This window comes from Chiroxiphia lanceolata, chromosome 13, assembly GCF_009829145.1.
Source record: "Chiroxiphia lanceolata isolate bChiLan1 chromosome 13, bChiLan1.pri, whole genome shotgun sequence".
Lineage (NCBI taxonomy): Eukaryota > Metazoa > Chordata > Aves > Passeriformes > Pipridae > Chiroxiphia > Chiroxiphia lanceolata.
This window is the reverse complement of record NC_045649.1, coordinates 14,561,583-14,582,248: the sequence shown is the minus strand read 5'-3', so window position 1 is coordinate 14,582,248 and position 20,666 is coordinate 14,561,583. Positions and strand designations below refer to the sequence as shown.

Here is a 20,666-nt window from a genome sequence, read left to right as displayed (position 1 = left end):
TATTATGGTTATTTTTCATTTCTCCCTTGTGTGTATTTTCAAGAAAATGGTGTCCTTAGGCTTGAATAATTACCAGCCAAATACTAGCTAGTTACCTTGATCTTTGCTCAAGATACATGTGCATGTGTGTGTTACTAGGGCTTCCTAGTATTTTCTCCAGCAGACAATATTAGATAAGACTAGAAGCTAAAGCTATAAGTAGATTCAAATTCTTTAAGGATGATTCAAAATTTTGATACCGACAGTCAGAAGTTCTACAGGGGCATCCCCTTTGGTCTCCACAGATTATCTGGGCCCACAATTTCAAACTACATTCTCTGATTTTGTCACAGACAGTGGCAGAGCCAGGTGAAACACAGGTAAGGTACTGTGGGGCCCCTTCTTGAGTGAAACAGGACTGCAGTCATGGAAAGCAACTTTCCATGTTTTAAAAAATTAAACCGAGATGATTCCAGCAGTTGCTGCTATTTTAAAAGGGCATTTCAGGTTTGGCAGTAGCACATCCCTTCTGTCCTGGCAGCCACCCCTTCCATCTCTGCCTCCCAGCCCAGGTGGCTTCTCAAGTCAGAGATCAGCACCGGCAGCCACAGACAAATAATAATTTATGGGATCTGCCACACTGTCCTTGATCAGAAGTGGATTATACTTTTGGTTGAAGTTAGGGAGAAAGGGGAAGGGAATACCAAAGACTAATACAATAGCTTTCTAGTGAGCTTCTATGGTCACAGGCACTGAAACTTTCTGTTCTTGATATTTTTATGTTCGACTCTTAAAGCTGCTTGGTTTTGTTCCATGTGTTTAGAGCAAAATCTATAAAAACTGCCTTAAGACAATGACATTTAAAAATGTTATCCTTCAGCTTGGCCATCCAGTTTGATTCTGGGCAGAAACAAAGCCAGGCTCAGCACAGCTGAGGGAATGCAATGGCACAGGTAGTGAGTGGGAATGATCTGTTGTCCCACTGAACCACTCCTATCCCCAAGGACCTGCCAGAGGCAGATCCATGACAGGTCTGAAGGAGCACACTGGGGCAGAATCAGCATGTGGGCTCCCACTTCCACTGCTGGCCCAGAGTTTGGGATCACACTGATAAACATGACCTACTGGGGAAAAGAGCCTGTTGCCTACAAAGGGCATGTGTCTCACAGTCACTGTCCTGTGAAGGACACCTCTGAAGGAAAAGTGGATGGAGGTCATCAGTGATTAATTATTATTATTACTGCTTAATTATTTGCCTCAAAAGACAACAATCTTTTGGGAATCTTCTGAGTGTAAAGCAAGCTGTTGCCTACTCTGCTTCAGTTAAGACTGAAATCCTTGGAAAATATGAGAATCTGACTATTTGTTATAGTTCAGTACAGACACTACACTTTATAGGCAGTATACACTGTCTCCCAGATAACATACAAACTGCAAATGGATACAAGTCATCTTTCTCAGAGGAAAGAAAAATGCATTTTCTTCACTGTAAACTACATGTAAACATAAAATGGGAACTACCCAGGCAGCAAATGGATTTTTCTTTCCTGTTCAACTGCAAAACATGCCCTGATACAGTAAACTAATGCAGAAGGGTATAAATTGCATATCTACAACTGCTATTTCTTATACAAACTTCCTAAATATGAATGCAAAATAGATACTTGCACTGACTTCTAGGCCCTAAACCTGTCAGCTTTCCCTATAATCACTTTAAACATTTAAAAAAATTCAGAAGGTTTTCGTAAGGACTAAAGCATTAGTACTTGCAGCATAAGCTCAAGATGGAATTTACTGCTATCGTTCTCCATCTAATGTTTGCACAAGACTAATCGATTGAGACGTTCCCAGATAGTTTTAACATTTAACAGGATCCATAGAATGACAGTAAGAATTTTTAATACTCGTAGAGTCACAGAAGAGTGGCATCAATAAGACAAATTGTATGAGTAATTGGCATTAGAATGCACTGGCAATGCACCCAAAAAGTTATTTTTAAGGACTACGACAAGAAGTATTCCAATTAGGCTACGTAAATTACCAGAATATAACCATCATTACTGAAAAGAGAACTTCCCTTGTTACCATAAAATGAATTCATTGTACAGACTGGAGAAATATATACTCTTTTGACTTATTAATAAAATAAAAGGAACAAGTTATAATTAAATGGATCTTAAATTGCAATAATTACCTGGAAACAATGAACAGACAGGCACAGGTGAACACTACACACATCAAAGCACACACTGAAGAAAATGAGAATAAATGTTTGCTCTCTCTCTTTTACATGCTGTGTCTTCAAGTAAGCAACCTGGTTTCAGCTCAGCCAACCAACATAGCTGATGTAATTAAACAATGATACAGGTTTATTATATAACCAAATGGAAAGCTGTAGACAGGTCTGAACAGCACTAAAAGAAGATTTAATTAAGTTTGTAGAAGATCTAATTATGCAATGCTGGAACCAAAGTGTAGGAACTGGATCTGTTCAGCTCTGACACTTCTTTCCAGCTTTTTATTCTAGAATTTCAAAGATTATTTAAAAATAATAAAGGAGGAAAAAAGGAGCAGTTGGTCTGAAGTAATGAATTTTTCACTTCAAAAAAGAGAAAGGTACACTGCAACAGAATAAATGGCAGCTGCACCAGAGACAAGCTTTTATATTTGCCCTCTAAACAAGTGGAATATTCATTGCTTTTCATAAAATGAAAGTGTGAAAATCTAAGCGAATTTCCTTGCTACATCCCCCTTCCTAATGCACGTCAGGTTGACAAACACATGCCTAAAGTCACTGACAACCGTGTGGTTCAGCTGCCAGCCCTGCAGCTCACCCAGCCACCAGCCAACTCCCTTGTCCCTTTGCCCTGCTCTGCTGGTGGTGTTGAGGGGACTGTTGTCTCCCCATTGCCAGGGGGCAGGTGGCCTGGTGGTCTCCTCCTTACACAGCTCTCCCTTCACCCCATGACATGTTCCCTCCCAGTGACACAGCCCCTGTTTCCAGCTGCCCAAGCCCTGGGGAGCAGCAGCATCGTGTGGGCAGCTGGGCTCTGTGAGCTCCTTTCTTTGCTCTGCTTCTCACCCTCTTGCAGGACTCCCCTGAGCCTTGCAATAAGCCAGTCCTCAAAAGCTGCACGGGCTTTATTTAGACCTGAACCATCAGCTCAGTCGGCTCTTTCTTGGAACAAAGTCTCCTTTTCCAACAGCAGAAGTTAACAATTGAGGTGTACTACGATGGTGGCCTTTTCCCTCACAAAGGTTCACTGTGCTCCAGTGAATTGCCAATTGTAAGAATTGCCACCATGCCCCCCCCCCAAAAAAAAAAAAAAGGCACAGGGAAGAAATACGGAAAGGGAAATGCCAGTTTGACTGAGATCAGGACTGGCTCCAGTGAGATCAGGCACCACGAGTGATGTGTTGCAGAGGACACTCAGAGGCACAGGCAGGTTTCAACCTCCTCTGCCTGCCATGCTCCCCTCACACCAGCTGCCAGTGTGTCTCAGCTGCATTCTTATTAGCTATGATTTAAAAGTATGATGATAAATGCTTTTAGTAAATACACAAGTGACATTTTAGGGCTGTCAGTGAAATAAACTGGTGTTAAGGTACATTCCTCATTATCTAGTTTTGTCCAGAATACCTAAATTAGTTTCTCCAGAGGTTTTTTTTCCTGGTTACTGTTTGGTGGTTGCCTCTGTGCTTGATCAGTGATTTCTTTTTGCTCCCTTAGCTGTTGTCTATACAATGACATGCTTAGACACATCTGAGAAATTCGAGTGTCTTGTTCTCCTCACTCATGTCTATCTCAATTGAATTCTCTTTCAGTTCTCTTTTCCTCTCAGACAATTCCTTGTTAGTATAAATCACCTGTCATTTATCTGATAGATTTAGTTGGATCCAAACTGAGAATGCTGAGATAATGCTCTCTCACAATAGCATTTTTACCATTCTGACCTTCCATATAGCAAAACTCTATTTTAATATCATAGATTGTGAAATTACAGGTCTGTTAAAAAGAGTAGTCTAAGAGAGATTTCTGACTGTTCAGCAGGTGTTCTGAAGTAGTCTTTTTAGCCATGATTTTCACTTCCTGTCAAAGAAATGTGTTTTCATGTACCACCATTACAGGGAGAGATTCTACATGCTGAAAAAATATGTGTGTATGGAGTGTAAAAATGCTGTTCACCCGTACTGATTGAAATAAACAGAATAAAACAACAGTAAAACTTTAAAATTTGGGGGTTATCCTGAGAACTAGACAGTATTGAGCCTACAGTATTTCCAAGGCAGGGCTTAGGGTGGTCAGCCTGGACCCACTGCACAGTGAGGTCAGAGTGAACCCTTCACCCACTTCAGCCCTGCATGGAACAGCTGGTTAGTGTAAAACACAGCACATGGATGTGAATGTGTGTGTTCAGAGCAGCACTTTGAGACCTCTGGTTTTGGGGTGCTGTTATTTTTTTTCTTTTTTTTTTCTTTTTTCTCCCTTGCCCTGTTTGAAGTCTTCAGAACAGGGGTGCTTTTGGACTCCATGTGCCTCCTCCCTCCCACCTGACAAGGCTGCTGACACACAGAGCACAGGGCAGAGCTCTGTGGTTACTCTGGCCTTGATGGGTTCTTCCTCTGAGTATCTCCCAGCTGCATTTGGAGTGCAATGCCAGCCTGGCCTCTGCCAGCCTTTCCTTCTGAGAGAGGACTTCAGCCCAGCCAACTAAGTCACTAAATGCCATGTAAAGGAGACAGTGCCCACTAAGAGCAATAGGAATGTCCTTGGTGACTTCAAGAGCTTTGGCTCATGCCAGGACTGCCTTTGTCTTCACAGGAAAGTAAAAATTTAGGAACAACCTACAGATATTTTCTAATCAGAATATGAATAGCTCACTAATATCAACAAGTTGACGCTATGGGACAAGTGAATGAGACTGAAGATAAATGTGGGAAGCACAGCAACCGTTCCGTGTATCAACTTAAAAAAAAGCACTTTTCTAAATACCGGTAGCAAAAGCTGGGTTTTAAAGAGGTTTTCCTTTCCTCAACAAACATTATAAATAATTTATGCCTCATTATAACATGATTGGGGCAGACACTAATTCATTAGGCCTTCAGGGATTCGAGTAGAATCCTTTCGGATGAATGCAATCAGACCTTTGGTTATCACGCATTCCTAAAATCATGCCACGGTTGTTGGTTCAATTATACTTTTTTGAATACTCCTCAAATACAAAATGATAAAAACTTCTTTAGCAATATCTTTACAATTGTGGTAATGTGCTATGAATTTAATTCCAGTGCACTCCCACTGAAGGTACCCATTTTCACCCTCATTTAATACATTACCCCCTGGGGGATTCATTTTGACAAAGAGAGTACATGCTCCGAAAACAGCTTCAAAAATTATGGTACACTGCAAGTAACGTTCTTAATTTTGGAAACGGGGACTTGATTATGTTTGTAATTTCCAAAATTCATTGCCTGCTATTCTGTTCAAAATCTCCAAGCTACTAAGGAACAGCAATGCCCTTCTGGTAGGGCTGGCAGGACCTCCACCATATGGAGATTATCCTCCACGCAATAACATGATGAACTCAAAGCCCATTAAAAGCACTGCTGAAAGGACACAGGAAATCCTGAGCTTAAGAAAAGCTAGAAGGGGAAGGATGTCATTTAATTTTATTGACATGTTAGGGACACTTACTCTTTTCTTAAAATTCATGCTATCATTTTTAGACAGATACCACTGTGTTAATATATGCATTTAGCTGTGCAGAATGGAAAAAAAAGAGAAGAAAGAACACCAAGCCTCTGTTTTCAAGTGTAGGAGACAAGTAACAATTGACTGCAAAACAGTGTGCTGACAATGCAAGTCTATAAATGGCTGACCATCTTGTCTGTGCTTTTGCAAAGCTTACTTTCACTAAGTGATTTAAAAAAAAGTAAATATAACCTTTATGAAAAAAAACCACTAACTGACATCTAATAGTGTCTATTTTAAATGCCAATAAATGTCTTGCCAATGAATTACAAATGAAAACACATTTTATACATTAAAAAGTGGAAGTTTTGGCTTTACCTCTTCTTACATGGTACCAGTTATATGAACTACAAATGCATTTCTACCATTTATTCTATTAAATGCTCTTCAAAAACATGACTTTCTATTCACAATACCTCAAGTTTATCATGGAGTTGTATTGCTAGGAGACTGAGAAAACAGAAAGTTTCCAGACATCTCTGTTGAAAACCTACTGATAACTTTTGTAAAATGCAGATATGTCACAATCTGGGTTAGATAAAAAATGGCCCTTCTGACTACAGTCTGTAGCCAACAAAGGGCAGCACACAAGAATTATCATAACAATGGGTTTTATTTCTCTCAGAGTTACACTCTTACTTTTCCATAATTCTGCTGTTTATAGTCTGTGAACTTAGAAGTTAGTTCTGCTGTGGGCCAGCTGGTGATATGCTGAACATTTTGTCCATGAACCCATGAAAGAACAGACACATTTTAGAAGATAAGACCTACTGGCATCTCTGACAAGTTACTTACATGTCATAGGAAGAAGTTAGTTACATATGTTTGCTGTTAAGCCTATGAATCTGATTAATTTGCTAAGGTAGGATACTATAGCACCTCAGAAGGTAATTATTAATTCTATGCCATTTTACAGATGGGAGAACCATCCAGCAGGTCACTGAAAAATTTTGAGACCATAAGAGTGGAGCCCAGCCAAGTTTCCATCCTACTTGACACAGACTGTGTCTTTCCCTTATTTTTTATGCAGCAGAAATCTTTTTTTTTTTTTTTTTTTAATTAGCACTGCATTAACCCCTATTTACAATGATTGCTTCATTTTTGTATTCTGCTTACAACTAACAGCAACTCTCCTCTCTGCTTTCAGACTATATGGCTTGAGGAAATTTCTTGATCCTAGTTTCCCAGTCACAGGCTTCCCCTTTGTTGCAAAATCTCTACAAAACATGTCAACATCCAGATATCTTTTTGTTGCCTCTACTAACACTTGTGCTCTAACAGTTAACTTCTCAGTTATGTAAGGCATCTAAGAGTCAACTGCTTTACATATTGCTATAGAGTATCTTCTAGACATGGTTTCCTTGATATTGTACCTAATTTGGCACCTTCTAGATAACAACTAGATTACCTGGTAACCTCTGGCGCCCCTCAACTGAAAGCAACAACAGAGAACCATCTACTTGGTTCCTACTCTGTGCAGAAATATTTTTGTTGCTGGGTAATACACAGCTTACAGAAAGTCACGTGTTTAATGAAATGAAAGACTGACTAAAAATAAATAAACAAACTGCTCTGCTACAAGCCTCTGATCTCCTCTGTGCTCCATAAGTTACATGATATTGGCTCTTTGGATGGAACCACAACTGACTCACAGAAGTGTAGGTATTTTTATTTAAAGTTCTTACCTTCTCCTTGGAAATCTAGCTTGAATGCAGCTGCAGTGGTGAAAAGCAGAGAGGAAATGAAGCACTGGCAGAAGCTTTTATTCACAAGAGCAACCAAGTCACATCCACGCAGATCCCACGGACTCTCCCAGCTGAAGGACCTCTTCAGCCAGCCAGAGACAGGTGAGCACAGAAAACCAATCCATCCTCTGCACAGCCTGCACAGACATTTCAGGGAGATCTCTCTATGGTCCTACCCCAGGACCATGGGATATCAGGACCTCAAAACCACAGGCACACACCACCTTTAATAAACTCAGAGTTATTCTTCTGGTTTTACAACTCTGAACACAACAGCAAAATTTAAATGCCCGAAAGCTCCCCTAACACTTTGGAAGCAAACAGAAAGCTGTGGTACACGCTAAGAAATTCTGCTACAGAGAACAGCAACATCTCAAAGAGCCAGCAAAGAGATCATGACTATAACTCCCTCAGGGTACTACAGAATAATAGGAGCTCATTTGGAAACAGATAAAACCATGGGGCTGAATGAAGTCGAGCCTCTACTGTGGACTTGGACATGGTTAGTCCTTTCAGCAATACCTGCAGAACAGTTTTATGGTGCACATTCAGTCTGGCTGTAAAAAGAGATGTTACAGACAAAGTAAAAAAAAATTCATTCAAAATGATATTGATCAAATTGCAAGATCAGTGAACAGTGAAACAGGTATGTCTTCCTGTAGGTCTTTGTCACTGATTGACTGTAGAGCCATTAGTGTGAATGTGTTTTCCTAATGGGTGAGCAGAACTGACTTCTGAATGACAGTGCTGCTCCTCCAGGCTCATACAGCCCAAAAAATGCAAGCTTTGCTGGACTTTAAAGACCAAAGGTTCTCACTGCCCCAGAGAGAACTCAATTTCTTTTTTCAAAGACAATATATTTGACAATAAGTTATATTTTAATTGTGACAGTTAAGTAGAAGGAAACTATAAACCCCTGACAAAAAGCAAAGCAACATATATTCCCAATGTATGGGAACTCAGTAAGGTAATGGGCTTTTGCACTTTGCTTCTGTTTTCTTGTGTATCAATGACATGCACATCTCACTTTGTATCTCAACAATAGCTTAACAAGCAAGCAAGCAGGCCTGGTAGTTCTCTGAGAGGCTTACCAAGGGACATTTAAATGTGGGGAAGTAGATTAAAAGTTCAGAAAACAATGTGAAGAGCTGACAAGGACTCAAAATGCTTCAGCCAAATGACAGTGGTGCAACACTGACATGGCTTAAAAGGACTTTTGAAATGGGATTCCCCAGTGTGCACACCCCAGCAGCCTGCAAAATCTTCCCCTTCAGCATCTAGACCCACAGACCACACGAGAACAGAAGTGAGACAGGAGCTACAACTGGGACCTGAGGAATCTGTGAGTGTTTGGGAGTACTGTGGGAATTTCCCCAGTGTGAGCAATGCCAGTCCAGCAGCAGGAGCCACGGAAGCTCCTGGATTCATTGCTCTCGAGGACACCCAGGTGTGCATGGCTTTATGCACCTGAGCAATCCAGCCAGTGGAATTTTTCAGCCCCCTTCTCCACAATCATACACAGTTAAACTATTAATGGAGAAAAAAAGAAAACTCAGCTTTACGTCTGACCAGCGAAGCTGCCAGAGGTCCCACAGAATATTTAACAATTAGTTTTTACAGAGCATTGTAGGCAGAAACCTTGAAGCCTGATGAGGTTTAAAGTCAGTATTTCACTGTCTGAGACATATTGCTCATACTGACTTCATGTCCAGTCAACAACCATACAAATAAATTATCTGTCACTTCTGATATTCTTGTCATTTCCAGAGATATTGTATATTTTCATGCATTTATACAGGAGTAATTTATCAGATACGCTTATAAGAACTCAGCTAATATAAAGAGTACTAAATCCTTCACCACTGCTGAGAAGGACTACAGAAAATCTGAAAGATTGGAGGGGAAAAATGTTGCCCAAGTAGTTTCCATTCTACAGCTCTGCCCTGCTGTAGAGTGCATTCGCACAATGAAGCTTCTGGGATATTACAGATTATTCTTTAAAACTTCATCTAGTAAGTGCAGTTCAATTTAAATAAACTGGTAAATATTCCCGAATGAACATATATAACTGATTGTTACTATACCTGGCACTAAAATTTAGGAGTAGATAGCTGCAAATAAAATAAAAACCATGACATTCTCTAATAATCAGTTTGATGTCTGTCCTTTCTTTGAAGACTAAATTCTCAGGCATCTACAAGAAGAATAAGTTTGGCTTTGCAATCCTAAATCAAGGAGCCTTTCTTCTTCCCTTCAGTCCTTTTCCACCTTCCTGTTCAAACCACTTTCCTGTCGCTGAGTTTACGAGGTTAAATAGGTTACCTTTATACCTTTCCTCTGCCACAAAGGTTCCCAACTGGCCTTGCATAATTTGGCTTCAAAGTTCTGAGGGGTCCCAACAGCTGATAAAATTAACAGGAAATGAGTGCACTGCAACTTGCAGAGTTAGGTCCATGTGATAACACTTGGGTAACACCAAATCACTGTTCTCAGTGCAGAAATTAAACCACTGCCAATACGAAATATGGAACAGCAACATTTCTCCTCTTATTCTTTCAAATGCAGCAGCAGATCCCAAATGGTAGGGGAAGGGACTAACATTCACTAGGTTTGAACATCTCTCTCTGAAACAGTTTCCTGCTTCCAAATCCCGCCCAGTACGACATTAAAGAGAAAGAAAACAGAAAAAAAAAGGGTGCCTAAGTTCAAAAATTAAGCTTCCTTAGAGTTTGAAATAACAGATATTGTACATAGAGGACGACCTCTCCAAAATGAAAATGTCTCCCTGCACAAATGATAAAATGTAATCCTAGAACCAAAAAAATAAAAGTAGGTGCAGCTGGTTCTTTTTATAATTTTTGAAAGCATAAGAAAATTAGATCAAATGCATTATGAAACAGATGTTCTATATGAAATAAATGTTCTACTAATTTAAGAGGAAATTGGAAGCAGACATTAAAGGGCTATATGATCTAGAAAATCATAGGAGACTGCTACTGATAATTGCTAATTACAGTCATTACTAATGCTTTATCATGCAGGAGTTATAGGTCAATCCCTAACTCTAGACCTTGTTCCATGTTCTTGCTCTATGTAATAGTGACACACTTGTACTCTCAGAGGAAAGGTTCTGTCAGCACTTCCACTATAAACCTCTTACTGGGACTTGAAACTTTGTCATCAAAATGCACTTCAGGGTGAAAATTGGTATGGAAAGGCCCAGTCTAACAAAATCACAGTAAGCACGTTGCAAATATTAAATCAGAGAAAGGCTGAGGTTGGACAGGACCTGTGGAGATCGCCTCATCCCAACCTCCTTGCTCAGAGCTGTTTCCAATGGAGACTTAAATTTATCTCTATACAGGGAGAATCCAAAAAATGTCCAGAGAACCTATTCCAGTATTTGACTGTCCTTACAGAAAAACATTGTTCTCATGGTTATATAAGTTATATTCAATTATATTATCAATCATATATTATGTATCATATTTAAGAAAATAAGTTTTAAGTTGGCAAGAATTATTACTATTGTCAGCTCACCATGACCTGACTATCTGAAAGAATGAAACCATAATTCATTGCTGAGATGCCTCTGTATTTGAGACAGGCTTCATGTGTGACTCACGTACACTGGACCCCTGCCATTGTCAGTGTTAAATTTGGCATGGCCAGAAAATCAATTAAATTTGAATTTTCAAGCCAAAGACATGGCTCTAGTATTTGATAAAACACTGTGTAAAATTTTAAGTGCCTAAAGGTGATGACTTCTCTCAGTAATTCAGCTCTAAGGAAAAAAAAAAGAGCACTGGAATGTGACCTCCTTTAATCCCCTTGACATAAACAATGGAATAATTTTACTGAAATTTAAAAACTTACATTCACTGTAAGAGATTTTAAGCAAGACTGCAAAAGGGTAAAATACAGTAAAATAAACCCAGGAATGTATAAATGAATTTTTGCATTTAATGAACAGGTACTGAAAGGAAAAATACATCTATTTATATACAATACTATAATACCACCTAGTCACATGCACTGCTACTAGGATTACTCATAAAATCTTTTTTCCTCATAGAGTTTGGTTTAAGTAAATTATCTGAAAATGTGCAAAAGACAGTTAACTCATTAATCTAAACTCCATGTTGTTTTAACACAATTTTACTATGTTTTGATCGTTTTCTAAAATTGCATCAGTAAAGTTCTCAAGTTGTTTTTTATCAGTACATTGTGGAGAAGTTATTATAGTGATAAACTTTAAAATCTTATAGGCAGTTGTAGGATCATCCATGCATTACTTTTTGCCTGCTTGTTCTATCACTTCAATCTCCTTTCCAAGTCTCCCATTATCTCAAGCAGATGCTTATAAATCTTGTGTATAGTTTTGTTTTTATTTGTGGAAAGACAGACTTCTTTTGGTCCCTCTAGTTTTTGCTGGACAATGCTCAGTCATTGATCACCACTGATTTTGATATTTTTAGTGATAGAGATGTTCACATTCCCTCTTTTATTTCTTTTCTCTTTTTTTTGGTAACATCTGCACATCATCTGTCTACTGTGATAGTCCTTACATATTTAGAAGACAGATAACAATAATTCTGACAGTGGAATAGACATGATCCTGTGTATTTGAACTAAAGCTCTATTCAGGGCCCATTTGAAAATGGGGTTATTTGTGGCGTTCTTCAATTCTCTTATGACTCATACGTTTTTTGAGGTCACAAAGACAATACAAAAGCTCACATATGACATGTTTAATCATACTGATATCCTGGGCTGATATAACCTCTGCAATCCATTCTCTCAACAAGCAGTTGGGGAAAATAGATGCCAGATTTATTGATTTCATACAGGGCCTAGGCCACTGGCAAATAATTAGGTATGAAACTACTCTTTGTTCTTCTATTCAGTTCTCTCCTCCACAGAAGAAATGGAGCCTTCCTCCCAACACAAAAAGCAACAGGCTTGCATTCTGTGTCTGCAAATCCAGTGCTGCCACAGAGCACTTAACACAAACTTACTTGGTTGTTTTGTTAAAAGACTGATTCCACTCACATACACACAGAAAGAAAGAAAATCCATATTGAGAGAAGGCTCTAATTAACAGATTTCTCTTGAGCACAGATGAGTACCCAGAGATGAAAAGGCTCAGATTACCTACTTCATGCTGATAAAGTGCAAAATGAAACCCTGATCAGCTTTGGAAAGGCATTCCATTGCATTTAGCTACACCATTAACGAATGAACAAAAAAGATCTGGCTGAAATTACTTATTAAGAAATGAAACAAGGAATAGGTGGGGAGGGTTTGGGGGGGGGGGGTAAGGGGGTTATATTTTGGTTTGGGGTTTGTTTGTTGGAGGATTGTTTGTTTTGTTTTGTTTCTATAAATTGAACTACTCAGGCAAGATGGAAAGTTTATTTTCAAACTTCTTAAAACTGAGTTTTTCTCACTAGTCTGCTTATCTATCCATGGTGCTGATCTTAACTGAGAGCCTTGCATGCCCCCCGTTTACCTCTGTAAATCTTCAAGGTAGTGTCCACGAGCTTTGAATTCCAGCTCCATACAGACAAAAGCATCTCTCCTCCAATGCCGGGGTTGTTCACTGTCTCCCAAACACGTGGGACTGTGAGCAACATACAGACTATGGAAAGGGATCCCTCAGATACAGAGCTGAGCTATGCAAACAGCCTGGAGACAGAGAAACCTCCAAGATCGCTCTCCCCAGAATCCTCACTTCCAGTAGATCAAAACCTCTATTCTTTTGTGTGTTCTTTTGGTGCTTTAGTCTTCTGTTTCTGCCTCTACTTCCCTGCAGCTGTGTTCATACCTCTTCTAGCACCCCCTTCAAATTCCTTCCAAACCAGAGCTAGCAAAGCCTGCAACAAACTTCCCCACATCCAGGATGGTCCTTTGAGCCTGGGAGTCTAACATTTGACAGAAATATTAAATCATAACAGAATCATTCAGTGAGAGTAAGTCCAAGTAGGGCAAATGCAACACTCTCAGGCCTTATGGGGACTCTCTGAACCGTATGACAACTGGTGCTAATGCTTAACAAATGTCTTCCAACACTGTGGAAAGAATATGGTTTCATTGATATGCTGTTCTGATGGATTTGTGGAATGAAAGTCACTGCATAGCTGCATTTCTGAGACAAGTTTTATACCTCATTAAAGCAGTACATAAGCTGTACAATTATACATCCATATGTCACTGCCAAATTTATACTCTTTTACATACTGTTAGATTAAGATGGTTTCACTTCATTGCTCTGCAAATGGACTTTTGAAAGAATATTTCACTCAAATTTTCGTGCAGCACTGACAGGCAAAGCACATGAAAGAACATGGGGTTTCTTGTATAAATGTAGCACCTACAATATACCCTGAAATAAAAAAACATGACATGAAGAAACAATTTTTACACTCTTCCACTACAGCGACCTTTTCAAAGTGTAGGCTGTAGTCCAGTGTCCCCTTCCCCCACCAAGAGGCACCATTTTAGAACCAATTCCACTGGATTATGCTATAATGCACCGTGATGTCTCTTGATCTGACCCACTTCTTCAAGTCTGATGGGTTTTTGTTTACACTGGAAGACATCTGATCCAAAGCAGCAGGAGGATTACATCACTGTCTAATTAGAATAACTTTTCAATTTATAGTGAATAATGAATACACACCATTGGATGCTGCTGTCTAATGGACTGCATGAAGAACCAGTAGAACTGAGTTCTGCCCCTTAAGGCAAAAATGAAAACAAAACAAAACAAAAAAGGAAAACAACCCCAAACCTTTAGCTGATATCATGTATCTAGCTCTCTGTCACGCAGCCTGCTTTTACGGTTTCAGTTGTCATTTCTTTCCCTCCTGAAAGAGACTGCTTTGCTGCATACACTCATATCAAGAGACTTGACTAGCAGCTACAGCAAGGCAGAAAATTCACTTCATGTTTGAGAGGCAGCTAGTGAAAGACCAGATAGAGCCAGAAATTTCAAAGGCAATGTTGCCTCCCCCCCTCCCTTTGCCCCAGCAAAGCTGTCTCAGGAGTAACTGAAGTGAGTCTCCAAAATTGATGCATTTGCAAAATCTGTATGGTTCTGGCAAAACTGAAGCCATAGGTTTTTGTGTGGAACATTTTCAGGGAACCATACAGGATCATTCAATCCTGTAACAATAAATATACCTACATATAGGGTGCAAGGAAAAACATCATGGATAGGAAACAAACCGGATAATTAAAGGAGAGGAGAAAGATAGCAAGCAGTAGTCATAAAAGCTTGAAGGAATTATGAATACCCTGGACAGACTTTTCCCCACAGGTGACTGCAGAATGTCTCTGCAATTGCTCTTCCTTGGTTTAAGAACAGAGGTGCATTTATTGCATGTAGCCTGTTCTTATGGCAAAGCCAGATGGGAAGCTTGTAGGGCTGCTACTTAACACAACTGCTTACACATGAAGCTGCATTATGGGAGAAAAGCTGTGTGAAAAGGATCAGAATGATGAAATGCATCTGGCTTAGTGCACAGCAGTAAACAGAGGCAAATATATTATGGTAGTTCAATTACTGATAGGATACTAGAGCCTATTCAAGACTTAATATTTAATTATCTTTAGACTACATCAGTTGTTAAGCTGTCAGCAGCATCTGTAGAGGCTACATAGGTGGACATCTGCTACAGACTGAGAATGCCACACACCAGCAGAGCTGTCTGCCACAAATACACAGGAAGAAATCCAGGAACTCACATTACAACTACATCTTTCACATAAAACGTATTTACAACAGGGATACATATCTTGGATCACCCTGAAGCTGGTAGGAGGCAGAAGGACAAACTGCACTGACTGGGGGCTCACTGGAGGGAGTAGTGAATCCTGAGGTAAGGGAGATGAAAGAACACTGTTTAAATAAATTCTCTGCACTGAACCACCCCGACATCCAGCTGAAACTAAACTTACCTACCTCTCTTGCATGCAAAATATTGTTGTGACAGATCATTCAGTTTGCAAAGTCCAGTTAAGCAGCATTCTGCATGCACAATTCCATGAATGTATGCTTTTTTCCTACCCCAGGAACATCCTCAGCTGGACAACTCTCACAGAGAGCAGCCCTTAGCACTCCACTGATCCCAGCTGCTGCCACTCCAAGCACCCACCACCTCTACCAGCCCTTCTGGAACTTGCTTGATTAAAGCAGGTCTGAATGTATCCCTGAGCCTGGGCAGGTCCAGGAAAAGTGAGATCTTAATTAGAAGCCAGCTCAGCCTCTAACAAAGCACATGCTTTGTAACTCAGTAACATGACTAGATTTAGCTGGATTCTTAGGAGAATAACAAAAAAGGCTCATCCCCAGCAACAAAACAACCCTCTAGACAATGTGTCTGGTCTGAAACGTGGAAGTGTGAGAGCTTTCCAGCCAACAATTAAGAATGTTGTCTCCTTCCAAGAAGAAGCTCAATTATTTCTGCTGACAGAGCCTCAAATTCATCCCATAGCAGCAGCCAAGTATACTTCAGCTTGACAAAGCTCAACTCAGCAGAAACAAATCTTACAAAACGGACATACAAAGAAACCTTAACTCTAGGAAGCACGACCAGCTACATCTACATCATATCTTACAGGCTTGCATTTCCTCTGCACTGCACAGTGACAGCAAAGCACAGCACAGCTAAGTGCATTGCTTTTTAATGATCTTTGAGAAGTTAAAGAGGACAATAAGTTTCTTCCTAGCTAAGCCATATGTCTGAAATGGTGAGGAATGGGAACATCTGCAGTGGATTGAAAACAGCCTCTTGCACTCTATAGCATTTGCAGAATTCTTCACCCTCTTTAATAGGCACCAAGTAATAGCAATGCTGCACCATAAATGTTCCTTTCATTTGTGAGATGATCAATTATCAGCAATCCCAAAAGCAGATTCCCTCATGATGCTAAAAAACTGAAAATGTAGGGTTTGTGTTTGCATATTGTACACAGTTTGAGTACAGAACTAGCCAAATATGTCCAGTCATCCTTTTGCCATTGCAAGTCAGTGTATTTTAACCATCTTTTAGGTCACTAAGTACACAGGGGAGATTTATGGCAATTGATAATGGATAAGGTGACTTTGTAATTTCGCAGGAAGAAGCTGAAACTTTCCATTCCTTCTTGTCAGGTCTCTAGGGCCATTAGGATTTGGTACTGTAAATGAACCTTAAAGATTTGTTTAAACTACAACTGGATTTGGCTAAGTAATTTTTTTTCTAAATACAAACTGTTTCTTTGTCTTCTACAAAGTCATACAGCAGGGATTTAGGGTTGTTAAGTTGGTTTTTTTTTAATTCGTGTTTTGCATTTGTTTTAAACATAATTTCTTTTTTGTATTTTTTTTTTTGGCTCTAACCTTCCAGTGTGGGTTAAAGATGCAAGTATTAAAATGCAAAGTCAAATACAAGTTATTTTCACAAGCACTAACGTAAAAAAAGGTCTATTTTCCTATTTTCTAGACTAATATTTACCATCTTTGACAGATTGATTGCTGAGCAGATTGCTGCATATTTCAGCATTATCTTTTAACAACTTGACAGATCCACCTATTTCCCTGTGATTATTTTATCCCAAGTTGGAAGCCCAATAGTTCCTTTTTGACACACTGAATCACAGGATTTGTAGCATAGCACAGACTCTTGTGATTTATTGTTAGTATTTTGATGATGCTTTACAGAGCACATTTGGATTTCCAGCAGTGTTGCTTTGTTAGGCCTGATCTGCTCAGAAATACAGCCAGCAGCCCCAGCAACCCTGGGAGGATCTGTATTCCACCTGCAGAAGCACAAGTGAGGCAGCCACCTGAAAGGCTTGAATTGAGGATCAGGAGGTCACTCAGGAACCATTGACTACTGCAACAGCAAGGAGGGCCTGCTTTCTTAGCAGAGAAGGAAATCTTGGACAAGTTAATTCTGGATATTCAGTAAATGCCAGCAATTTCCTTTGCCAATTAAATATACAGCATAGAAGCACGGGATGGACAGCTAAAAATGCACACAGATACAGCACAATAGCAGAGGGAATATACGGTTCAATACAAAGATGTTCTGTTGTAAATGCAAGCAAAAGACATAAAGCAAATTGCTTTAATAGCAACTACCCTTTCAAGGAAGTGCATCATACACAATTCTGCCACCCAAATCCAGAGAGTGAAAAATTCTTCACATTATTCCTCCAGTCACTTCAGCTTTCTGTGTTTTCAGATTATAACTGGTAATTCTGCTAATTATTTCCAGCAAGGTTCCTAGGGTTATTACAGAAAGGATTCTGCAACCAGTGAAGCACACCAGAAGCTTTATTTATTTTCATAATGATTGCATATTCATAGGAAGCAATACTGGAAGGGACCTCCTGGGTCATCAAATGCAATTCCCGGCTATCACAGGCAGCCACACGGCACAGACACTTCATAAACAAGCAAGTTCCATCTTAGAAGTAATTTGGTTTCTTGTTCCCACTACTCTAAATGAAAAGTTGCTCCAGAACCTCAATCTTCTCATTACCAAACTAAATTTATTTGTAGAAAGTTTATATCAGTTCTGGTGCCAACGCTGCCCTTTAACTCAACATTTCTACCTTCCATTTGGTCCATTTATAGAGAGTAACCACAATTGCTCCCATTCTACCTTTGCTATATCATATAAAGTACAGTGTATATCCACACAACCGTTTATATACTAAACTAGTCTCTTTAATTTTCAAAGACCCTTTTTTAAGCCCTGGGAAAGTCTGTGTCACATTAGAGCACCCAGCTGGAGGCTTTTTTAGGGTAAGACAACCTGACTGATTGGTGTTTTGTCAGCCATACCAATTTACATCAACTGAGAGAGCAAGAAAAGAAACACAAATCACCATGTCTAATGAATGTCTAATGTCATGCAGGTGAGCACTGTGAAGTCAGTCAAAGCCTGCAGATGCCTAAAATTGTGAATGGAAACTGTTTATCACTATGAGATGCTACATAGAAGGCATATTTCTCCAGGTCCCTCATCATGCCAGCAGGTAAGAGATTTTTGTGAGCCTAACACATTCGTAATGAGACAAACACCTAGTCAGGGCATGTCTAAGGAATGGGAATACTTGTTACCGAGACCCCAAGGCCACATTTTCTGCTCTGGGAGTGGTGGCAGAGGATGGAGACACAATGCAAAAGCAGCCCCAGGAGATTCCTGATCCCTATGTGTGCTTGCTGCCCTCAGTGTTCACCACAAGGTGATGTGGGACAAAAGGCAACTGTACCAGTCCACAGACAGGAGCTCCAAGGGAAGAAAGCAGGAATTCTGCTATGCCTGAACATTCAGCCTGTATTGTTCAGGAAAGTTGAGTATTTTGCAAGTACTCTGAGTGTCTGAGTGCATTTCCTCTGGGCACCTGTACTTTAACACAGCTGTGGGGCTGGAGCCAAGAAAAAGTTTTGAAGCAGTGAAGTTACAATATAGCTCCAGAGTTACACCGACATCAGACCCGTTAAATTTCTCGTTGAAACTTTCCTTGCGACAAGAAGAAAATCAAATTTTGTGATTTGAGGGCACCAGGGCATAATTCACATTAAAAAAACCTCCAGTCTTTACTGAAAAAACCTTCAGTATAGATTATATTATCCTCCTTTTCTGTACTGTAGCACAGGTGACTTGTACCTACAGCATAAACACATATACACAAATTAACATTTTCTGCCAATTTTACCAGGTACAATAAGCAGTAGCAGGCTCCTCTGGAAATAAGGGAACAAAAGGGCATAGCTCAGAATGGCTACAGAAGAGTTGCTACTTACCTCTAGTTTGCCCAGGTGAGGTCCATTTCTGGCTTTTTTTTGATCAGCATATCTGTAAAAAATATAGATGTTGCAGATGATGTAGATATTTCAGATATTATACAGCAGTTGCCTCTCAGAATACTTGCTGGGGATTGGGAAGTCACAGGCCTAAAGCTCTTGTGCATTAAAAGGTGTAGGTATTTTCTTGATACTTAATGCAAGTAGATAACTTCATAGCAGAGTCCCCTAAACCTTCAGAAGAAGTAAAATTCATTTACAACAACACTGATACATATATTTATTACTCAGAAAATACTGACTGGCTTAGAAGGGAATTTTAAGGTATTCCCTACGTCTACATTAGAACATAAGAAATTCCGTTTACAAATACTGTAATGTAAAATGAACTATTGAATCAATTGAGCAACAAGCTCTGCAAACTGGCAGAAAAAGATGAATAATGTAAAAGGATTTTTTGATCAATAAGGTAGGAGTACAATGCATTACTAAATATGAGATCTGTCAGACAGAATAAGACACCTTAATAAACCTGTTTGTGTCAACTCCTAACCAGCTAGATTTGAATCAAGATTATGATAATACAAAAAGCAGACAGTTGGAAGCAAGTTTGAATCACCAGAAGATAAACATGCACAGAGTGAATTTTACAGAGAAGATTAGGAACACTTATTGTGAAATAGCCTGATGTGAGCTCTATAGATTGCCTAATAAAAGTGTGTTAACAATAATATCAGAAACAAAAGAAAAGAACCTATAAAAAACCTGATGGGTTTGAAATGGGCAAAGGTACTATGGTAAGATTATGAGTCAACTTTAATATAAAGATAAGACAGTGTTATCAGAAACTGAATTCAAAGATAGGAGAGTTACCTCCTGCCAAGGTAAGGAGTATTTTTTCCACATAAATCAGTATTTTACACGTGTAAAAAAGAATATGGAGAACAACCAAGAAGAAAACATTTCTCCCCAGTTCCTGACTTCAGCCCATAAGGCCTCAGAGCTGGAGAGGTAATGCCTGGTAGTGCTTGGTGTAGGGCTGGAAATGGCACAGCTGCAGCTCCCACGCTGCTCCTCTGCTCTCCAACTCAACTGCAAATTGCCTGGTAAGAGGCACCAGGCTGGAAGCTGTCACACTCCAAACAGCTTTAACAGAGTTACAAGTACTAACTTATAGCCTCAGACAGCTTCTAATCAGTGTATCGACAGTGAGTGGGAAGGCACTAACTTTGGAGATATCAATTTAAATTATTTGCTCCACAATAGAATTGTTAGGTAACTTCAGGCAAATCATTGAAGGCTTTACAGCCTTAGTTAGCCAGACACAGGAGCCCAAATTCAGTAAATCTTCATACAGACATGCCCATAGCAAAGCCCCAAAAGTACT

The 20,666-nt window shown here is 39.6% G+C and overlaps 1 protein-coding gene across 1 annotated transcript in view; it reads right to left on the bottom strand.

Moving 5' to 3' along the window:
* The window catches only part of VSTM2B (V-set and transmembrane domain containing 2B), a 141,442-nt gene that overhangs the window by 99,202 nt on the left and 21,574 nt on the right, over window positions 1-20,666 (bottom strand). Inside the window, exon 2 of the mRNA XM_032701390.1 lies at window positions 19,280-19,331. The gene's annotated coding sequence lies outside the window, so the exon portion shown is untranslated. The remainder of the gene's footprint in view (window positions 1-19,279; window positions 19,332-20,666) is intronic.